Source organism: Somniosus microcephalus, chromosome 10 (assembly GCF_052327205.1).
Source record: "Somniosus microcephalus isolate GS21.2 chromosome 10, FLI_Smic_1.0, whole genome shotgun sequence".
NCBI lineage: Eukaryota > Metazoa > Chordata > Chondrichthyes > Squaliformes > Somniosidae > Somniosus > Somniosus microcephalus.
Genome location: NC_140996.1, coordinates 215,543,979 through 215,567,323, shown reverse-complemented (window position 1 = coordinate 215,567,323; position 23,345 = coordinate 215,543,979). Strand labels below are relative to the sequence as shown.

At 45.3% G+C, this 23,345-nt stretch overlaps 1 protein-coding gene across 2 annotated transcripts in view; it reads left to right on the top strand.

Annotated features, from left to right (window-relative positions):
- Nucleotides 1-4,881: 4,881 nt before the first annotated feature.
- The window catches only part of LOC147112086 (interleukin-5 receptor subunit alpha-like), a 69,380-nt gene continuing 50,916 nt past the window's right edge, over nucleotides 4,882-23,345 (top strand). Inside the window, exon 1 of one of the 2 annotated variants that reach the window (XM_085999601.1) lies at nucleotides 4,882-5,057. The gene's annotated coding sequence lies outside the window, so the exon portion shown is untranslated. The remainder of the gene's footprint in view (nucleotides 5,058-23,345) is intronic. The other variant, XM_085999600.1, reaches the window with a different exon arrangement.

The window sequence follows — 23,345 nt, the reverse complement described above, 5'->3', positions numbered from 1 at the left end:
TACCTGGAATGGGCGGGTTGTCTTATGAGGAAAGTTTGGACAGGCTGGGCTTGTATCCGTTGGAGTTTAGAAGAATAAGAGGTGACTTGATTGAAACATATAAGATCCTGAGGGGTCTGGACAGGGTGTGTGTGGAGAGGATGTTTCCTCTTGTGGGAGAATCTAGAACTAGGGGTCACTGTTTAAAAATAAGGGGTCGCCCATTTAAGACAGAGATGAGGAGAAATTTTTTCTCACAGAGGGTCGTGAGTCTTTGGAACTCTCTTCCTCGGAGGGCAGTGGAAGCAGAGTCTTTGAATATTTTTAAGGCAGATGTAGGGGTTTTGGTTTGGGGTTTGTGTCTGGCCAGTCAGTCGTGTCTGAGCTGCTCCAGCCCCGTGCGGTTCGAATTGCTTCCCCTTTGGTTCTGACCACCGGACTTATTTACAAGTAGCGATATAAACAAACGAGACCAGTGGTTTGGTGCAAAGAAGACCAATGTTTATTAAAAATAGAGAAACAATTACTATACAGGGAAAAATCACTATGGATGCAACACAATTACACTTAACGGGGGAGGAGAAACGGACACATCGAGGGGAAATGACTAAAATGACACTTTAGCAATTCCCCTTAACTCCCACCCTTTGCACCTATCTAGATTGTCTTCTAATGGGCCAGAAAGTTGATGCTCACCAGTCTAGGATGTTGAAACGCCTGCTCCGTGCCCTGTTGCCTGCCGATGTTTTAGGTTTTCACCACCCCAAAGCAGAGATACCCCAGTAATTCAAACGTAACTGCGGGTATCCTACTTCCCTGGACGGGCTCTTTGTCGACGATCCTCTCGCTGGGTTGATGATACGGCAGGGCACCGGAGGCGAGGCGGAAGAGAGAGAGAGATGACTTCCCGAGGGACTAGTTATACCCTCCCCAGTAGCCCTTATCTCCCACCAGATCAGCTCATTTCTTTTGTCTGATCTGGACGTGTTAAAACTCATACAAAAAGTACCGATCTGGGCTCATTGACCTGGATGACCGGTTAATTGGTTTTAAACATCTCATCAGTGTTCCCCTTTGTCCAACGGGTTTTGCGATAGGGCCATTCCAGTCTGAATGCCCCGTTGATCATTTGTAAACAGTGTCGATGTTCTCTAACAAAGGTCTGAAATGCAGCTAAGTTTGTCCCATTACATATTGAATAGGCCTTGCCTGCTCTTGATTGTTTGTGTAAACAACCTTGATGGGTTTTAATCAGAGGCCCGAATGCCACTGGGTTTGCTTCTCATGCATAAATGCAGAAGGTCTGTCTGCATTCGAGTTTCTGGAAAGTTCCTTCTCACAGTCATCGGAATCCAAGTTTGTGAGTCCAAACTGAAACTTACAGGCCTTGGCCATGAGGCTGACCGCAGCCATCTTGCTGAGCCCTGGATTTTAAACTCAGTCCAACCAGGGTTTCTTTACTAAACCAAAAGTAAATCTTCGGGGGAGACATGAAATTTGCGAATCCTTTCAGCAGAGGTAGATAGATTCTTGGTAAGCAAGGGGGTGAAAACTTATCGGGGGTAGGCGGGAATGTGGAGTAATCAGATCAGCCATGATCTTATTGAATGGCAGAGCAGGCTCGAAGGGCCGAGTGGCCTACTCCTGCTGCTAATTCGTATGTTCGTATGTACGAATTGTCCCATTTCAGGCCTCAGTCATTGCACCATGCAATTCGAAGTGTAGTGGTGTGGCACCAGGCAAATGCACGTGAGTTTTATTTTACAGAATGTTTATGGGGTGAACACATGCCCTTCATATGTCACAAGTAGGTCAACTGACTTATCGCTCGTTTTCATTGCTTCAAGGACTGTATATGCAAATTTCTGGTATCGAGGCCACAAATCGAGCCACGTGCAGCCTGACTAGAGATCTCGAGATCTGCCACCTGATAGTCACTATGTTAAGTCACTGGTTCTCTTCATACGGGAGAGGGTGAAATTAGAAGGGAATTAATAATCTAGTGCGTATTCGAAACAGCAATGCACTAACAATGCTGATCATACAACAGTAACAAGGATCATTTTTTTTATTTGAGGCTATTAAACGGCACCAAGTAAAAAAAAAAAGAAAGACTTGCAGTTCTATAGCGACTTTAATGACCATCGGACGTCCCAAAGCATTTTACAGCCAAAGAAGTACTTTTGAAGTGTAGGAAATGTTGCAGCTAATTTGTGCACAGCAAGCTCCTACAAACAGCAATGTGATAATGACCAGATAATCTGTTTTTTTAATTGAGGGATAAATAGTGGCCAGTACATAACTCCACTGCTCATCTTCAAAATAGTGCCATGGGATCTTTTACGTCCACCTGAGGGAGTAGACAGGACCTTGGTTTAACGTCTCATCCGAAAAATGGCACCACTAACAGGGCTGCACTCCCTCAGCACTGCCCTGGAGTGTCAGCCTAGATTTTTGCACTCGAATCTCTGGAGCGGGACCATGAACCCACAACCTTCTCACTCAGAAGCGAGAGTGCTGCCAACTGAGCCACGGTTGACACGGTTAAAGAATGAGAATGAATAATTAGGAGGGAATTATAAGTCCAGTGCAAATTAAATATAACAGGTGCACCGCTTGATCTGAAAGAAAAACAGAAAAATGCTGGAAAACACAGTGGGCTAGAGTGTGCGTCAGTTTTATCAGCTCACTCCGGGGGGAAATTGGCTGAAGCAACGCGAAAGAGCACGGAAACTCAAGCGTAAGTCGCACCAAGCGTAAATCGAGGTTCCTCGATCTTTAACGTTGGTTTGAAAATCATTGCGTCGAAAGCCGGCTCCATCCACAAAACTGGCCAAGGCCCCCGATCGCAATAATCAGGATGGCGAGTCTCCGCCAATCGCGCCCGATTGCGGCCGTTCCAGGAGGCTCTTCAAACTGCGCTCATTTTCTTAGACGCCCAGGCTCGTTTTTAAAAGTTTATACATGTTAAAAAATATTTCATTTACAAAGGAAACTGGCTAGCGTACACCAATGAAATTAGTAAATGGTTCAGTATAGTGATTTTATTTACGTCTTTTTCGTGATTTACAATCTGGTTACTCACAGGTGGAGGACTAGACACTGAATAAAAATGTTTATTTTCTGAGCTAAACCCGTTTTCAGCTGCATTAATAAAACGAGACCAGGTTACCGCTCTTAAATACATCAAGGAATATTTTTTAATGTAAAGAGAAAAAAAAGAAACAATTACGTTCTCTCACGCTGCTCGATTGCCCTGATCCACGGAAGATTTTACGATCGTGATTATGCAAATTCATTTTAGCGGAAACTTAAAAACATAGAAACATAGAAAAATAGGAGCAGGAGTAGGCCATTCGGCCCTTCGAGCCTGCTCCGCCATTCAATATGATCATGGCTGATCCTCTATCTCAATATCATATTCCCGCTCTCTCCCCATACCCCTTGATGCCTTTTGTGTCTAGAAATCTATCTATCTCCTTCTTAAATATATTCAGTGACTTGGCCTCCACAGCCTTCTGTGGTAGAGAATTCCACAGGTTCTTGAGTGAAGAAATTTCTCCTCATCTCTGTCCTAAATGTTCTACCATGTATCCTGAGACTGTGACCCCTCGTTCTAGACCCCCCCAGCCAGGGGAAACATCCTCCCTGCATCAAGTCTATCTAGCCCTGTCAGAATTTTATACGTTTCAATGAGATCCCCTCTCATTCTTCTAAACTCTAGTGAATACAGGCCTAGTCGACCCAATCTCTCCTCACACGACAGTCCTGCCATCCCAGGAATCAGTCTGGTGAACCTTCGCTGAGTCTGGCGAACCTTCGCTGAAACTTGAACCATAACCAAACCAGTGCAATTTCCAAACGCAATTTCACGCCCAATTTCCCAGTTGCGCCCAAAGCCGAAATGTTACTCGTGTCTTTTCTTCTAATGGATCTGCCATGCATTTCTGGCGTTTTCCTTTTCCAGCATTTGCAGCTTAAAAAAAAAATTATACTCTCAACCTGTAGTACCTCGAAAGGATGGAATTTAGGTCAGGGCGTGGGGTTTCCTCTCGGCTGAATTTGTCGGCTCTACGCTGCTATTTCTTTTCCTCAGAGAAGAACATCACAAACCACGAGACAGAAGCTCAGTTTCACAGCACAAGTGGTTTCTGATCTGTTTCTGAACATCAGAGATTGAATGATGTTTTTATTACACATTTTCTACCTCTATTTACAACGACACCAGTGACAGTCAAAAGTAGCGCGGCAATTATATTTGTTGAATATTGTGAGAGGCTATTGTGTGCTACTGCAGCAGAGTATCATTGACACATGATTCGCCACAGGGTTTAATAAACAGGACAGTTCAGAGGAATGTTAATGACTCATTTACAGTGTTCAGCATAAACCAGCATCGTAGTTACAGTATGAATGAGTCTTGAGGGAGGAAACAGAATTCATGGCTGGGCACAGATTAAATTTACAATGCTTCTTATACATTCTCGGGATGTGGCCGTCGCTGGCAAGGCCAGCATTTATTGCCCCTCTCTAATTGCCCTTGAGAAGGTGGGGGCGAGCCTTCTTGAACCGCTGCAGTCCGTGTGGTGAAGGTACTCCCACAGTGCTGTTAGGGAGGGGGTTCCAGAATTATGACCCAGCGGCGATGAAGGAACGGCGATAAACTTCCAAGTCAGGGTGATGTATGACTTGGAGAGGAACCTGGAACAATGGTGTTCCCATTGCACCTGCTGCTTCTAATCACTTCAGCCTTTCGTTTTGTTACAGTATTCAAGGTTATAAACTGATAAGGTGAAGTCTGAATGGTATGTATCTCAGTTTGTGCGATGCCTCACTGGCTGTGTGGAACTTGACTTCTGATTTTACAGTAAATCAGATGAACAGGAAGTTTTGCTGCTCACGAAAGCAGTGACCCAGCAGCAGCAGGGCGCACAGTCAGAGAGGGACTGCCCTGTTCTCACACTGCCCTGTCCTGCGTAGGGGGAAGAACATACTTCTTAGAGACGGTCTCGGAAAGGAAAGGGACGGTCCGCTTCTCTCTCCTCGCACAAAACCTCTTCTGCTCTCCCATTCTAATGGTAAGTTTTTGATTGAATATCTCAACTCGCTCAGGTTAAAAAAAACTTTTTAAAACAAGCTTTTAGCAATCACCGTCTGCAATTCGTTCACTGTTTCTGTTTTCATTTTAACTGACTTTATTTTTTGTGGGAAATCTGCCACCAATTTCACTTTTTTTTGAAGTTGTTCTTTTGGTTTCACGTAGTGTTCTGTTAACGTATGAATAGACAGTGCTGGGCTTTTTAGTTGGGTTTCTGGGAATGAGGTATGAGGGTATTTTCTGATCTGATTGTAGCTGTTGAGACTCTAGAGAAGCAATGCAGTGGGTGAGGAGAGTGAGCTGCTTTGGTTTAAAAGGGTAGATATTTATGTTAGGAATATTGGACTGGGCTTATAACTGGCAGTAGATGCGATACTGCCCGTTTTGGGCTAATGCCCAAGTCAAATTTCTACCCCACTGACTTTTTTGTCTCCTGAATTTCTCTCCTGAAAGCACCAACTCATTGCTGGGGTGCTATCTAATGGGGGCCGCCCCTCCTAATCCTGGGCAATATTTATCCCTCAATCAACATAACAAAAACAGATTATCTGATCATTATCACGTTGCTGTTTGTGGGAGCTTGCGGTGCGCAAATTGGCGTTTCCCACATTATAACAGAGACTACACTTCAAAAGTACTTCATTGGCTGTAAAAGCACTTTGAGACGTCCGGTGGTCGTGAAAGGCGCTATAGAAATGAAAGTCTTTCTTCCTTCTTTTACCTCCTCTAAGGTACCATTTCTTATGCCTTCTTACCAATAACCAACAGGCTATACTGGCCAGCGCAGGGAACGTCACAGCTAAGGCCAATCCTGTCCGTAACATGTCATACCTGTACAATCGACGGCTGAGAATCCAGGCTGATGTTTTTTCTCCTTAATAGCGTCTGTATTGCCACTCCAGTTCAGAGTGTTTGCCTACATATGGGAGAGGGTAGAATTAGAAGGAAATTAGCAACCTAGTGTATATTAGAAGGGGTTTATAAGTTCAGTGCAAATGAAATATAACAGCTCTACTGCTTGATCTGAAATAAAAACAGAAAAATGTTGGAATACTAGGACAGCTTTGTCGGAAATGTAGGAAGACGTCCCAAAGTTCTCCACAGAGGTGTAATCTAAAAATAGGCGTCGAGCCAAAGAAGGAGGTATTCAGAGGGGTGACATAGAGATTGCTTTCAAGTAGAATCTTAAAGAAGGATAGGGAGTTGGAACATGGAGGGGTTTAGAGAGGGAATTCTAGGGCATAAGGCATAGGTGGCTGAAGGGACAGCCACCACTGGTGGCATGAAGGGAGGGGGAGATGCACAAAAGGCCAGAGACAGAGAAACATAAGAACATAAGAATTAGGAGCAGGAGTAGGCCATATTGCCCTTCAAGCCTGCTCCGCCATTCAATAAGATCATGGCTGATCTTCAACCTCAACTCCACTTTTCCGTCCGATCCCCATATCCCTTGATTCCCCTAGGAACCAAAAATCTATCTATCTCAGCCTTGAATATACTCGACTCAGCTTCCACAGCCCTTTGGGGTAGAGAATTCCAAAGATTCACAGAAATTCCTCCTCATCTCAGTCTTAAATGGCCAACCCCTTAGCCTAAGACTGTGACCCCCTAGTTCTAAACTCCCCAGCCAGAGGAAACATCCTACCAGGATCTATCCTGTCAAGCCCCTTAAGAATTTTACATGTTTCAATGAGATCACCCCTCATTCTTCTAAAATCTAGGGAATGTAGGCCTAGTCTCTGAACCTCTCCTCAAAGGACAACCCTCTCATCCCAGGGATCAAGCTAGTGAACCTTCATTGCACCACCTCCAAGGCAAGTATGTCCTTTCTCGGATCAGAAGACAAAAACTGTGCACAGTACTCCAGGTGTGGTCTCACAAAAGCCCTGTATAATGGAGAGTACAAGGGGTCTTGTAGGACTGGTGCAGGTTACAGATATCGGGGGGCGGCAGGGTGACACTGTGATAGATTTAAACATGTGGAGGAGAGTTCAAAATTTGAATCATTGAGGGACTGAAAGCCAATGTAGATCAGTGAGGACAGGGGTGACAGGTGAGCAGGACTTGGTGCAGGGTAGGATACGGGCAGCATAGTTTTGGATGAGCTGGAGTTTTACGGTGGGTGGAAAATGGGAGCACGGCAGGCATTGGAATAGTCAAGACTGGCGGTGATATCTGCATGGATAGGGGTACGGTAGCCTAGTGGTTATGTTACTGGACTAGTAATGCAGAGCTGTGAGTTCAAATCCCACCATGCCTCAGTTAATTAAATAAATTTAGAATTAAAATGCTAGTATTAATAAAACTACTGGATTGTCAATAACAAACCCAATTGGTTCACTAACATCCTTTAGGAATGAAATCTGCTGTCCTTATCTGTGGTTGATATTGTGAGTCTAGACCTACAGCAATGTGGCTGACTCATAACTGCCCTCTGATAATGGCCTAACAAGCCACTCAGTTCTACCAAACTGCTAGGAACAAAGTCAGCATTGTGGGAGTACCTTCACCACAACAACTGCAGCAGTTCAAGATGGGTAATAAATGTCAGCCTTGCCCACATCCTGTGAATGAATAAATAAAAAAAAAACATTCAGCAGCAGATAGGCTGAGGCAGGGGCTGATATGACAGAGAAGGATTAAATGGTCTTTGTAATGGAGAGAACATGAGGTTAGCAAATCAGGTTGGGGCCTAATAGGATAACAACAATCACTGCACTCCAAAAGTGATTTATTGCATGGTGCTTCGGTGTGATAAAGCACTATATAAATGTAATTATTAGCAAGTTCAGCACGGACCGGAGCCTGAATGTAAGACCTTTCTGATCTGACTTAATTCCAGACTGGTTGTTGAATTTGCAAACCAAGGCATCGAGGGAGCATGTACCAGCTTCCAGAAAGTGAACCATACATCATTTTCGATGCATCAATTGAAGCGATGATGAGTATTTCAATGTGATTCATCTCGTTGTGTTGTTGATTTGTAAATGTGTAAGAAAAACTTCTTTTGTGAAATGTTAAGTCTGGCCATTTTAAGATGGCCAAACTTAACATTGTGTAAAACTAGGCAGAAGCGTCTTCTCTTCTTCTTAGGCAGAAGAGAAACATAGAAGATAGGAGCAGGAGTAGGCCATTCAGCCCCTCAAGCCTGTTCCGCCATTTAATGAGATCATGGCTGATCATCCAAATTCAGTACACTGTCCCTGCCTTCTCCCCATATCCCTTGATCCGTTTAGCCTTAAGAAATATATCTAACTCCTTCTTGAATATATAAAGACGCTTCTCTGCTGTCGGAAGCGTAACCATTTATAGAGTTTGGCGGGGGTGGGGGGTGCAACATAACATCACACATAGGATTTTGAACAATGGTTGAGGGAGACATGTTCCCTCATTTCCCCTCCTCCCTCCCCCCTCCACAATAGTTACAAACCAGGGCACATCTTATTATTTCAATCTATGGTCTTGGCGTTCATTCAGTGTTTGATTCTGAAGCAACTTATTTTTGTCTCATTTGCAAACCAAGGCATCTAGGGAGCATTATTGTTGACCCTCTGACAATGTGTGGGTGTTTTATATATTAAAAAAGTATTTATGTAATAGTGATGCTCTTTTTGCAAAGAAGTTGGTGTATAATCCGAAACCATCCAAAACCCCAAATGAACTGATATTGTAACTGGAAGTTTTGAAGATATTTCAAATTCTTGGAAGAGCAAGGATATTCTCATATCGAGGAGTGGGGGGAGTTTTCAAGCTTTAAATCCTGAAAGGGACAGAAATCATTTGAAGCACTTCCACTTTTTGTGCTAGCCCCGTCAGTTTGTGACTCAGTAGAAACTGATAATGCAAACTTTTTCAAAATGTATTTTATTTTTACACTTCTTTTAATCCTTTTTGGGCTTCTTTTGATAATTTCTCCCCTCTTGTCCCAATAGCATTCACTCTTGTTGGGTTATCGTTGCGTATGCTCCAGGAGCTCAGTCAAGTGGTCATTCCTCACATGCAAGTCTAGACAGTGAACGTCGACAGCTTATCTGATTGTGAAAGACATCACAGTCAAGTCTGCTCCAGTTCTCGTACTCGCACCTTCCATAGGAACATAGGAACAGGAGTAGGCCATTGAGCCAATCGAGCCTGTTCTAGCATTCAATGAGATCATGGCTGATCTGTGACCCAACTCCATTTGCCCCATATTCCTTAATGCCTTTGGTTAACAAAAATCTATCAATCTCAGATTTAAAATTAACAATTGACCTAGCATCAATTGTCGTTTGTGTAAGAGAGTTCCAAACTTCTACCACCCTTTGTGTGTAGAAGTGTTTCCTAATTTCACTCCTGAAAGGTCTGGCTCTAATTTTTAGACTATGCCCCCCTAGTCCTAGAATCCCCAACCAGCGGAAATAGTTTCTCTCTATCTATCCTATCTGTTCCCCTTAATAACTTGAAAACTTCGATCAAATCAACCCTTAACCTTCTAAAATCCAGGGAATACAGTCCTAGTTTGTGTAATCTCTCCTCGTAACTTAACCCTTGGAGTTCGGGTCTCATTCTGGTAAACCTGCGCTGCACCCTCTCCAAGGCCAATATATCCTTCCTAAGTTGTGGTGCCCAGAACTGCCTCCAGCAGGAATCATTAGATAGCACTCGGGAATCCTGGCTGAAACATTCTGGCATAACCCATGCTGATAAAAAATTGGGGAGGGGGAGTGGGGAGTATTTTTTCCTCAACTCACTGCTGCTTGACACAAAGGAAATAAAATCATATCCTGTGCTTAGAGTCTGAGCGATTAGTCACAATAAGTAAAAATATTGAGCGCTCGGTTTAAAAGATGTAAGGTTGCAGTTCTGTTTTTTCCTTTTGGATTACAGTTCCTTAAAATGCCTGCCAGCTCAGCAGTATTGAAGCGCTCCTTTTTCAGCAATCAGTCTTGAGCAAGTGCTGGCCTAAAAATAAGCTACACCTCATAATATAGTTGACCAAAGGCATTGGCTTTGCACGTACTATCCCCCTCGCAGTGGGCTGCTTTAAGTTCCAAATGTTTCCCGTTGAAGATCAGGAATTGTCGAAGAGCACACTTTTATTTTGGCATGGCCCCCCTCCGTCAGAACACATTTCCAGCATCTTAGCCTGCTCCCTGCTGACTGACCTGCTCTGCACTTACCAGCAAATCTTGTTTTTTTTAATTATAGCATTCATATATTTTTTTTCTTTTTTAGTTATCCTTGTCAGCCATGGCTCAGTTGGTAGCACTCCTCACCTTTGAGTCAGAAGGTTGTGGGTTCAAGTTTCATTCCAGAGACTTGAGCACAAAAATCTAGGCTGACACTCCCAGTGCAGTGCTGAGGGAGTGCTGCACTGTCGGAGGTGCTGTCTTTCAGATGAGACGTTAAACCTCAATTGGACGTAAAAGATCCCATGGCACTATTTCAAAGAAGAGCAGCGGGCATCCCTGATATCCTGGCCAATATTTATCCCTCAATCAACATCACTAAAACAGATTATCTGGTCATTATCACGTTGCCGTTTGTGGAAGCTTGCTGTGCTCAAATTGGCTGCTGGATTTTCTACATTACAACAACGACTACACTTCAAAAAGTACTTACTGTAAAGCTCTTTGGGTGGTTGTGAAAGGCACTATATAAATGCAAGTCTTTCTTTATGCATTTGGTATGCAAGGAGGGCATGGGGTAATTTGGCATTTTCATTTTTTTTAAATTTAATTTCCCTACCTCTTGGAAAGTGCTTCTCATCTACTTCACTCCTTCTGTTAATTAGAGATGCTCATGTGCACCCTTTGGTCAAACGATTGATTTATATCTATCATTTAGCCCCACTCTGCTTACTGGTGTTTGTAATTTTGCTAATCTGAGACGTGAGGCAAGGAGGAACATTTTACCTCCAGATCTCTCCTCCCCCTCTTCAAAATATTCAGATTCTTGGAGTAAGGCTCCAAAGGCCCCACCAGTCCTTTGGTACCTCAGCCAAATGATCTGGACAAGTGAGTGACGCCAAGCTGTTTATGGTGGGACGCATCCCTGGTGCGCCTGATCTTGCTTGATAGCCATCCACATCTCCAGCACTGGATAGTCATCAGGTGGGCGCCATGCTTGACTTCAATCTCCCCCCTCCCCAGATCAAGGGATGTTGAGGCCAACTGCTACTATGGCTTAGATCAGCTAACAGCGTAGGCTTTAGACTGAACCTGGGGCCACCTTCCTCTATCTGACTCAAATACGCACTGCCTCAACTAGCTGACACATTAGGGGAGCATGTCTGTGGTTTTTCATTAGAATGCAATAAGGATGATTAATATTCTCACTTCCGCAACTAATTATAACTTATTTGTGGCTTTGTTGTTCATGATTTGTGCAGTCAGCCATGCATAATAAATTCATAGCATGATGAATGTTCTGAGTAATGTTTGGTATCGTATCACATTTGGAGCTACATGGTGGACTTGTGATTTGTGTTCTGTTGTTGTTCAGCTCCATTACCTCCGACACTTCTCTGCAAATATCTCACAATGTGAAAATTGTAGGAATGGGTAGCATCACAAAGCTTCATCGATAAGGGAGGAAAGTCGAACCTAGCACATCTTCCCACAGAAAGGTAAACCCCATAGAAACCCACCCCGGCTCCCTCACAGCATCTGACCTCCTCTTTAGGTACTAGCTATGGTGCAGTGGGCAGCACTCTCTCACCTCTGAGTTAGAAAGCTGTGGGTTCAAGTCCCACACTAGAGACCTGAGCACAAAATCTAGGTGTGGTATTGAGGGAGTGCTGCACTGTCAGAGGTGCCATCTTTTGAATGAGATGTTCAACTGAGGCCCTGTCTGCCCTCTCAGGTGATGTATAGAATCATAGAATGATTACAGCACGGAAGAAGGCCATTTGGCCCATCGAGCGTGTGCCGACTCTCAGCTAGTCCCACAACCCTGATTGAGTCTGCCTCCACCACCCTTTCAGGCAGTGCATTCCAGATCTTAACCACTCGCTGCATAAAAAAGTTTTTTCTTACGTCGCCTTTGGTTCTTTTGCCAATCACCATAAATCTGTGTCCTCTGGTTCTTGACCCTTCTGTCAATGGGAACAGTTTCCCTCTATCTACTCTGTCCAGACCCCTCATGATTTTGAACACCTCTATCAAATCTCCTCTCAACCTTCACTGCTCCAAAGAGAACAACCCAGCTTCTTCAGTCTATCAACATAATTGAAATCCCTCATTCCTGGAATCATTATCGTAAATCTTTCCTGCACCCGCTCTAAGGCCTTCACATCCTTCCTAAAGTGTGGTGCCCAGAATTGGACACAATACTCCAGTTGGGGCCGAACCAGTGTTTTATACAGGCTCATCATAATTTCCATACTTTTGTACTCTATACCTCTATTCATGAAGCCCAGGATCCCGTAAGCCTTTTTAACTGCTTTCTCAACCTGCCCTGCCACCTTCAAAGATTTGTGCACATATACCCCCAGGTCTCTCTGTTCATGCGCCCACTTCAGGATTGTACCATTTAGTTTATATGTCCTCTCCTCATCCTTTCTACCAAAATGTATCACTTCACACTTCTCTGCGTTAAATTTCATCTGCCACGTGTCCGCCCATTTCACCAGCCTGTCTATGTCTTCCTGAAGCCTATCACTCTCTTTCTCACTGTTCACTATACTTCCAAATTTTGTGTCATCTGCAAGTTTTGAAATTGTGCCCTGTACACCCACGTCCAAGTCATTAATATATATCAAGAAAAGCAGTGGTCCTAGAAGCGACCCCTGGGGAACACCACTGTATACCTTCCACCAGTCCGAAAAACAACCGTTCACCACTGCTCTCTGTTTCCTGTCACTTAGCCAATTCCATATCCATGCTGCCACTGTCCCTTTTATTCCAGGGGCTTCAACTTTGCTGGCAAGCCTATTATGTGGCACTTTGTCGAACGCCTTTTGGAAATCCATGTACACCATGTCAACTGCATTCCCCTCATCAACCCTCCCTGTTATCTCATCAAAAAAATCCATCAAGTTAGTTAAACACGATTTGCCTTTAACAAATCCATGCTGGCTTTCTTAGTTAATCCACACCTTTTCAACTGATTGTTAATTTTGTCCCTGATTACTGTTTCTAAAAGCTTCCCCACTACCGAGGTCAAACTGACTGGCCTGTAGTTGCTGGGTTTATCTTTACACCATTTTTTGAACAATGGTGTAACATTTGCAATTCTCCAGTCCTCTGGCATCACCCCCATTTCTAAGGAGGATTGGAATATTATGGCCAGTACCTCCGCGATTTCCGCCCTCAATTCCCTCAGCATCCTAGGATGCATGCCATCTGCTCCTGGTGTCTTATCTACTTTAAGTACAGCCAGCCTTTCTAATACCCCCTCTTTATCAATTTTTATCCTATCAAGTATCTCCACTACCTTCTCCTTCACTATGTCTATGGCAGCATCCTCTTCCTTGGTAAAGACAGATGCAAAATACTCATTTAGTACCTCAGCCATACCCTCTGCCTCCATGCATAGTTCTCCATTTTGGTCTGTAATTGGCCCCACCCCACCTCTTACTACCCTTTTGCTATTTATATGCCTATAGCAGACTTTTGGATTACCTTTTATGTTGGCTGACATTCTATTCTTATATCCTCTCTTTGCCCCTCTTATTTTCTTTTTCACTTCTCCTCTGACCTTTCTATATATAGCCTGATTCTCAGATGTATTTGCAACCTGACATCTGTCATACACACTCTTTTTCTGCTTCATCATATTCTCTATCTCTTTCATCATCCAGGGAGCCCTGACTTTAGTTGCCCTGCCTTTCCCTCTAGTGGGAATGTACTTCAACTGTACCTGAACTATTTCCTCTTTAAAGGCAGCCCATTGTTCCATTACAGTTTTGCCTGCCAATCTTTGATTCCAAGTTACCCGGGCCAGATCCATTCGCATTCCATTGAAATTGGCAATCCCCCAGTTAAAAAAAATTCTCTAGATTGCTCCCCGTCCTTTTCCATAGCTAATCTAAACCTTATGATACTATGATCACTGTTCCCTAAATGTTCACATTCTGACTCTTGCTCCACTTGGCCAGATCCCCAGAACGAGGTCCAGCAATGCCTCCTCCCTCGTCGGGCCGGAAACATACTTATCAAGAAAGTTCTCCTGAACACGCTTCAGAAATTCTTCCCCCTCTCTGCCCTTTTCACTATTACTATCCCAGTCTATATTAGGATAGTTGAAGTCCCCCATTATTACTATACTATAATTCTTGCACCTCTCTGTAATTTCTCTGCAAATTTGCTCCTCCATATAGAGTCATGGGCTGGATTTTATCAATGGAGGCGAGTAGGAGGTGGGACTCCCACTTTTGGGGTTGTAGTCCTGCCTCCATCGAGTTGTGGCCAACCCACTTGATTTTCCCTTGATTGACCTTGTTGAACCCACCCAGCAGGCTCAGCAAGGTCAATTAAGGGCCACCGGCAACAGGTGACGTCGCAGATTGACATTTCATCTGTCAAGAGCTTTTGACAGATGAAATATCAGCGTTTGACAGCTCTTTGAAGCTGTCAAACACTGATAATCTGTACTCTAAGTTAATTCCTTCCTCGCAGGCTGATTTAGAGATCTCTCCAGAACAGAAAGCAGAGGCTGCAGCTTTTGACAGCTCGCGGCCATTCTGCTTTCTGTGTCGGTGGGCTGAGGGACTCCCGAGACCTGAAGGAAGGAAGCCTGCATTAGTAAGTAAAACTTATTTAAACACTTTACACACACCAAACACACTTACCTCTGCATTCATGCACCCATCACTCACCTGAACACCGGACATCTCGAACCCTCCAAGTCCTTCAGCCCAACGGTCCGCCTCGCTAACTTGGCGTGGTTTGGAGCCGTCGGGCAGCCCACACTTCAGGGATACAAATAGGGATTAGGCTAAAAACTGCCTGTTAACTACCTGTTAACAGGCAGTTAATTGGCACTAATCCCCTTCCCGCCTCGAGGAGGCGGCTCCCAGCATAGGTTGGGTACCCGCCTCCTGGGAAATGGGCATGGAGACGGGTTGGGGCGGAATGGGATCGTGCCCCCCAATTTCGAGATTTTAACACCCCACACGCCTCCATTCCCACCTCCACAGCCCTGGGAAATTCTAGCCTGAGTCATAGGGGGAAAAATTCAGTTGGTTTGCACCTCCCGTCAGCGCCTCAAGAGGGCGCTAATGGGGCGCAAAGGAACTAGCGCCCGGGCACGGGAATGTTTGCGCCGCTCACGAAATTAAGTAGGCATTTTGCAGCGGCGCTAAACACTACCACCACAATCTCCTGCGCCGGCAGATCGTGACGTCAGTCGAGTGTGCAACGCCCCGGTAGCGCCCCGGACTGGATATTGAGTGGCGCCCCCTGCCTTACCGCCTGCCACTAGCAACGACAGGTTGAGGGGAGCATCTTGCAGTCAGGAAGGAACTGGAGGAGCGCTATTTAAAGGCGACCGCTTCCTGTCTTTTTGCACCACGCATTCTGAGAGCGAGAGAGAGACTTCTGGAGAGATTCAACGCTGTGTGAAGGAGTTTTGGGTACTGAGCAGTACTTTGCAGGTTCATTTTGATTTGCCTTTCCTTGTATCGATTTAGAAGAGACTGTGGGGGCCGCACTCTGAGCTCTTTCCCTGGGTCTCTCCATTGTTCTTTCCAGCAGATTTGATGTACAGGTCTCTCCAGACCAAGATTCAAGGCTGCAATGAGCAAGATGTGGATGGAGAGCAAGATTAACCCTCCCCTTTAAGAACTGGCCGGCGCCGTTGTGTCTGTGTTCCATTGCTGACTGACATCACATGAGCTTCGCCAGCGCTCTGAGGTCGCGCCTCGCTCCTCGGCCTTTGCGCCTTAAGACAGTTGTGAAGCATCTGATTTAGTGCTCCAATCACCTCCAGGGGCGATAAAAGCCAAGTTTGCAGTCGGAGGTGATAATTAGCGCCAGGCGCTAATCATTGTGCCCGGCCGATAATTGCACCCCAAATGGGGCGATACTGAATTTCTCCCCCATAGAGTGATAATGGCACAGAAGGAGGCCATTCAGCCCATCGAATCCGTGCCAGCTCTCTTTAGAGCAATCCAGTCAGTCCCATTCCCCCACTCTGTCCCCGTAGTCCTGCAAGTTTATTTCCCTCAAGTGCCTATCCAGTCTCCCCTTGAAAACATTGAGTGTCTCCGCTTCCACCACTTCTGTCGGCAGCGAGTTCCAGGTCCTCACCACTCGCTGCGTAAAAAAGATTTTCCTCACGTCCCCCCTGTATCTCTTGCCCAAAACCTTAAATCTGTGTCCCCTAGTCCTTGTACCATCAACTAGTGGGAACAGCCTTTTCCCGTCTAGCCTATCCAAACCCATCATAATCTTGTACACCTCTATCAAATCACCCCTCAACCTACTTTGCTCTAATGAAAATAAATCCAGCTTCTCCAACCTGTCCTTATAGCTAAGATCCCCCATCTCCGGAACCATTCTTGTAAATCTCCTCTGCACCCTCTCAAGGGCCTTCACATCCTTCCAAAAGTGTGGTGACCAGAACTGGAAGCAATACTACAGTTGTGGCCTAACCAGCACTTTATAAAGGTTCAGCATAACTTCTCTACTTTTGTACTCAATACCTCTATTTATGAAGCCCAAGATCCCATATGCTTTGCTAACCACTCTCTCAATATGTCCCGCCACCTTCAGGGACCTATGCACATTAGCTCACAAGTCCCTCTGTCCCTGCACACTCTTTAAAATGGTGCCATTAAGTGTATATTGCCTCTCCCTGTTCCTTCTGCCAAAATGCATCACATCATACTTCCTTGTATTAAATTCCATCTGCCACTTGTCTGCCCATTCTGCTAGCCATTCTATATCCTGTTGCAATCAATTGGTATCATCCTCACTGTTTGCCACAGCCCCAAGTCTGGTGTCATTGGCAAATTTAGAAATTCTACTCTGTATTCCAATATCCAAGACATTTATATATATATCAAAAAAAGCAGTGGCCCCAGCACTGACCCTTGGGGAACACCACTGTCTATCATCCTCCAGTCTGAAATACAGCCATTTACCACAACTTGCTGTTTTCTGTCCTTAAGCCAATTCCTTATCCAAGCTGCCACTGACCCACCTATTCCATGAGCCTCAATTTTGTTAACCAGCCTTCTATGTGATACATTGTCAAACGCCTTCCTAAAATCCATGTAAACAACATCCATTACATTCCCTTCATCAACCCTCCCTGTTACTTCATCAAAAAATTAAATTAGATTAGTCAAACACGATCTGCCTTTTACAAATCCGTGTTGGCTCTCTTTAATTAGCTTAAACTTCTCCAAGTGCCCGTTAATTTTTTTCTTGATTATTGTTTCTAAAACTTTACCCACCACTGATGTTAAACTGACCGGCCTTTAGTTACTAGGATTGTCCTTATACCCTTTCTTGAGCAATGGTGTTACATTTGCCACTTTTCAATTCCAAGGCACTTCCCCCGCATCTAGGGAAGATTGGAAAATGATGGCAAGCCCTTCCGCTATCTCCTTCCCCAATTCTCTTAGCAACCTGAGATGCAAGCCATCTGGACCAGGTGACTTGTCCACTCTAAGCATACCCAGCCTTTCTAGTACATCCTGTCTATCAATTTTCACCCCTTCCATTGCTTCTACCTTTTCCACTTCTACCGATATTTTGTCAGCATCCACCTCCTTAGTATACATCGATACAAAGTACTCATTGAGTATTCTAGCCTTGCCCTTCACCTCTGAGCATATATCACCTTCTTTGTCCATAATAAGCCCCACTCCACCTCTTACTACCCGCTTACTGTTTACATGCCGGTAGAAGTTTTTTGGGTTCCCTTTTATGTTAACCGCCATTCTACTCTCATATTCTCTCTTTGCCAATCTTATTTTCATCTTAATTTCCCCTCTCAACTTATTGTATTTGGTCTGGTCCTCCCTTGAAGAATTCACCTGACATTCATCATACACCCTCTTTTTTTGTTTCACATCTTCTCTATCTCCCTCGTCACCCAAGGAGCTCTTGCTTTGGTTCCCTTACCCTTCCCTCTTGTTGGAATGTACCTAGCCTGTACTTTGAACATCTCCTCCTTAAAGATCACCCATTGTTCCGTTACAGTTTTTCCTGTCAGCCTTTGGTTCCATTTTACCCTGGCTAGATCCTTTCGCATCCCATTGAAGTTAGCCCTATTCCAGTTTAAAAGTTCTACTTTAGATTGTTCCTTGCTCCTCTCTATTGCTAATCTACATCTTATGATACGATGATCACTCGTACCCAAGTGTTCTCCCACAGACACTTGGTCGACCTGGCCCACCTCATTCCCCAGCACCAGATCCAGCAATGCCTCCTTCCTAGTTGGGCCAAGAACATATTGGTCAAGGAAATTCTCCTGAACACATTTCAGAAATTCCACCCCCTCCTTTCCCTTTACCCCAGCATTATCCCAATTGATATTTGGGTAATTAAAGTCCCCCAATATCACCACTCTATAGCTCTTGCATATCTCTGCGATTTCCCTGCGGATTTGCTCCTCTACCTCCCTCTCACTATTTGGAGGCCTATAGAATACCCCCAATAGCGTGATCATACCCTTTTTGCTCCTCAACTTGAACCAAATGGATTCTGTCCTTGACCCCTCAATAACATCCTCCCTTTCCAACACTACAATGTCTTCCTTAATCAGCACTGCCACCCCACCTCACCTTTTTCCTTCCCTATCTTTTCTGAACACCTTGTACCCTTGAATATTAAGTGCCCAGTCCTCACCGTTTTTAAGCCAAGTTTCCGTTATTGCCACAACATCATATTGCCACGCGTCTAATTGTGCTTGTAGCTCACCAACCTTATTCACCACACTTTGTGCATTTACGTACATGCATCTTTCTCACTATTTGGTAATGTAATGTACCTCTATTATTTCTTAACTTTAGCCATACAGATTCTGTCCTTGACCCCTCCAGGCATCCTCCCTCTCCAGCACTGTAATATTCTCCTTAACCAATACTGCCACACCACCTCCTATGTTTCTTTCCCTGTCTTTCCTGAACGCTTTATAACCAGGAATATTTAATACCGAAACCAGCTTTTTTTTGAGCCAGGTCTCAGTTATTACCACAATTTCATATTCCCATGTGGCTATTTGTGCCTGCAGCTCACTTACCTTGTTTACTACGCTTTGTGCGTTCACATACATACACTGTAAACCCATCCTAGACCATCCTGTATTCTCTCTTAGTCTGACCCCACCTAATACTTTACTATTTCTTACTTTAGTGCTCTCTGCCTCTCCCAATCCTTTGAGCACTTTATTTCCCCTTTCTAATGTTACATCCTGGTGCCCAACCCCTTGCCAAATTAATTTAAACTCTCCCCAACAGCACTAGCAAACCTCCCCACGAGGCTATTGATTCTGGCCCTGTTGAGGTGTAACCCGTCTGACCTGTACAGGTCCCACCTCCCCCAGAACCAGTCCCAATACCCCAGGAATCTAAAGCCCTCCCTCTTGCACCATCTCTCCAGCCATGCATTCATCTGTGCTATCCGCCTATTTCTATACTAACTAGCGCGTGGCACCGGGGGTAATCCGGAGATTACTACCTTTGAGGTCCTGCTTTTTAATCTCTTTCCTAGCTCCCTGAAATCTGCCTGCAGGACCTCATCCCTGTTTCTAACCATATTGTTGATATCAATATGGACCACGACCTCTGGCTGTTCACCCTCCCACCTCAGAATATTTTGCAGGCGCTCGGTGATAATCTTGACCCTGGCACCAGGGAGGCAACATACCAGTGTGGAGTCACGCCTGCGGCTGCAGTAACACCTATCTACTCCCCTAACTATCGAATCCATTGCCACTATTGCTCTTCCATTCTTCTTCCTCCACCGCTGTACAGCTGAGCCACCCGTGGTGCCGCAGACTTGACTCTGGCTCTACTCCCCAGAGGAACCATCGCCCTCACCAGCACTCAGAACGGAATACTGGTTGGAGAGCGAGATGCACTCAGGGGACTCCTGCACTAACTGCCTGGTCCTTCTGTCTGGTGGTCACCCATTCCCTTATCTCTTCCTGCACACTCCTTATCTGTGGGGTGACCACCTCCTGAAATGTGCTATCCACGCAGCTCTCAGCCTCGCCGATGCACCTCAGCGACGCCAGCTGCCACTCAAGCTCCAAAACCCAGAGCTCGAGCTCCTCCAGCTGACGGCACCTCCTGCACACATGGTTGTCCAGGTCACAGGAAGCGTCCTGGATTTCCCACATGGCACAGGATGCGCATTCTGCAGGACTGAGCTGCCCTGCCATGGCTCTATTTAACAGACTGTTAATTAACTTAGCAGGTATAAACTTAAAACTTTGAAAAAAAACTAGAAACACTTACCAGCTACTCATCAATCAGCTCCTTCCCTGGTCGTGGCGTTACTTTAGCTGTTTTGCAGTTGTTGCTTTTGTTGTTGCTGTTTTTGCTGGAGGTACTCCGCCTTCTCGCTGCCGCCGCTGCTCCAGTCTGTGCTCTCTCAGGACCCCCCGCTCGATTTATCCTCTGCCTCCTCGCTGCCACCGCTGCTCCAGTCTGTGCTCTCTCAGGACCCCCCGCTCGATTTATCCTCTGCCTCCTCGCTGCCACTGCTGCTCCTGTCTGTGTTCTCTCAGGACCCCCCGCTCGATTTATCCTCTGCCTCCTCGCTGCCACTGCTGCTCCTGTCTGTGTTCTCTCAGGACCCCCTGCTCGATTTATCCTCTGCCTCCTCGCTGCCACCGCTGCTCCTGTCTGTGCTCTCTCAGGACCCCCCGCTCGATTTATCCTCTGCCTCCTCGCTGCCACTGCTGCTCCTGTCTGTGTTCTCTCAGGACCCCCTGCTCGATTTATCCTCTGCCTCCTCGCTGCCACCGCTGCTCCAGTCTGTGCTCTCTCAGGACCCCCCGCTCGATTTATCCTCTGCCTCCTCGCTGCCACTGCTGCTCCTGTCTGTGTTCTCTCAGGACCCCCTGCTCGATTTATCCTCTGCCTCCTCGCTGCCACTGCTGCTCCTGTCTGTGTTCTCTCAGGACCCCCCGCTCGATTTATCCTCTGCCTCCTCGCTGCCACCGCTGCTCCGGTCTGCCAAATATCCGTAAAAAGTCCCATGGCATTTTCTGAAGAGCAGGGGAGTTCTCCCCGGTAACCAGGTCAATATTTATCCCTCAACCAACATCAATAAATCAAATTATTTGGTCATCTATCTCATCACTGTTTGTGGAAGCTTGCTGTGTGCAAATTGGCTGCCGTGTTTCCTACATTACAATAGTAACTACACTTCAAAAGTACTTCCTTGTTTAAAGTGCTTTGGGACATCAATTACAAAGACTAGGGGCCACAGGTTTAAGGTTTTAGGCAAGAGATACAGGGGGGATGTGAGCAAAAACTTTTTTACGCAGCAAGTGGTGATGACCAAGTCAGTGAATATATTTAAGAAGGAGATAGGTAGATTTCTAGACACAAGGGGAATTGAGGGGTATGTGGAGAGAACGGGAATATGGTATTGAGATAGAGGATCAGCCATGGTCATATTGAATGACAGAGCAGGCTCGAAGGGCCGAATGGCCTACTCCTGCTCTTATTTTTCTATGTTTTTATGACCTGGAATTTGCTGCTGATGGAAGTGGTGGAAGCGGAGACACTCAATGGGCCAGAAATTTGGGTCGGAAGCTTCCCGCGGGTGCAAGCCCCCGACCTGCACTTACCTAACACGCCTGCGATTGTGTTGTGGGCACGTGTGGGATTCCAACCCAGTGCTTGCGTATCCCAGGGGTGCAGTTAGTTCGAAGCGTCCCCTGGGATCATGTGGGCCACGGAGAGCCAATCATAGCAGGGAATCTCTATTCATAGATTTGATAGTGCCATGGGATCTTTGAAATCCAATTGAACAAGTAGACGTTCTTGGTTTAACATCGCATCAAAAAGGTAGCACCTCTGACATTGCAGTACTCCTTCAGTACTGCACAATAAATAATATGTCTGGCTTAATTATGAAGATTTTTGGCACGCAAATAATCAAATATTCTTGTAACGTAAGTCCTGTCAGTCATTTAGATTTGTGAATAAAGCCTGTTAGTTTCTAGTCACAGTCTGATTGCACAGAGACATTCTGTAGTCAACATATACTGCATTAACAAATGGCAATACCATTTTTATCCTTGGTTTAGGTAAACATTAAGGTTGAAAGATCACAACAATTTGGGCTGTGCAATCTTTAGCTGTGTTTTGAAATGTTTTAGTATGGAGCCTGCTGTAGTTAAAGCGATTGACGTGTCAAGTGCTGACTAGTGGAAGTCACCGCCTCTGCTGTAACAAAGAAGAAGGAAGTCAAGCATTGTCTGCATTTTAAGGAAGGCAGCAAGTGGGCAGGGCTGTGCTGCTGTTCAAATAAACATCCAGTGAACGCAGAGGGATGCTCCCTGTGGTAGGAGTCAGGATACAGTCATTCAAGAGGCGAGCTACTAGCATGGAGGTTTTTGTTTTACTTCAGACAGCATATTCTCTCTTCACCATGAGTGCATTCAAAAGCTTAGTCAAAACCCGATAATGTCATATTGAGGTTAAAGAGGCAGATTCACCTTCAGATGGTACAAACAAACTACGATGTCAGCTGTGGCTCAGTTGGTAACACTCTCGCTTCTGAGTCAGGAGGTTTGTGTGGTTCAAGTACCCAATCCAGAGACTTGAGCACAAACATCTAGGCTGACACTCCAGTGCAGTGCTGAGGGAGTGTCAGCCTGCACTGTGGGAGGTGCCTCCTTTCAGATGAGACATTAAACCGAGGCCCCGTCTGCCCTCTCAGGTGGACATAAAAGATCCTATGGTGCTATTCAAAGAAGAGCAGGGGAGTTCTCCCTGGTGTACTGGCCAATATTTATCCCTCAATCAACATCACTAAAAAACAGATTATCTGGTCATTATCACATTGCTGTTTGTGGGAGCTTGCTGTGCGCAAATTGGCTGCCGTGTTTACTACATTACGACAGTGACTACACTTCAAAAAGTGCTTCATTGGCTGTAAAGCGCTTTGGGATGTCCCGTGGTCATGAAAGGCGCTACATAAATGCAAGCCTTTCTTTCTTATGATGGATGTCAGCATTCTTTTGTTACCTCGGTCTCCTCGATATTTTAAACAGTGGTAATGACATCGTCAAAGGGTACTGAGGCTAACAGCAAAAGTGACCTGAATATCATCACTGGAGATAGTTATTAACCCAAACAGCATTGATTAGCAGC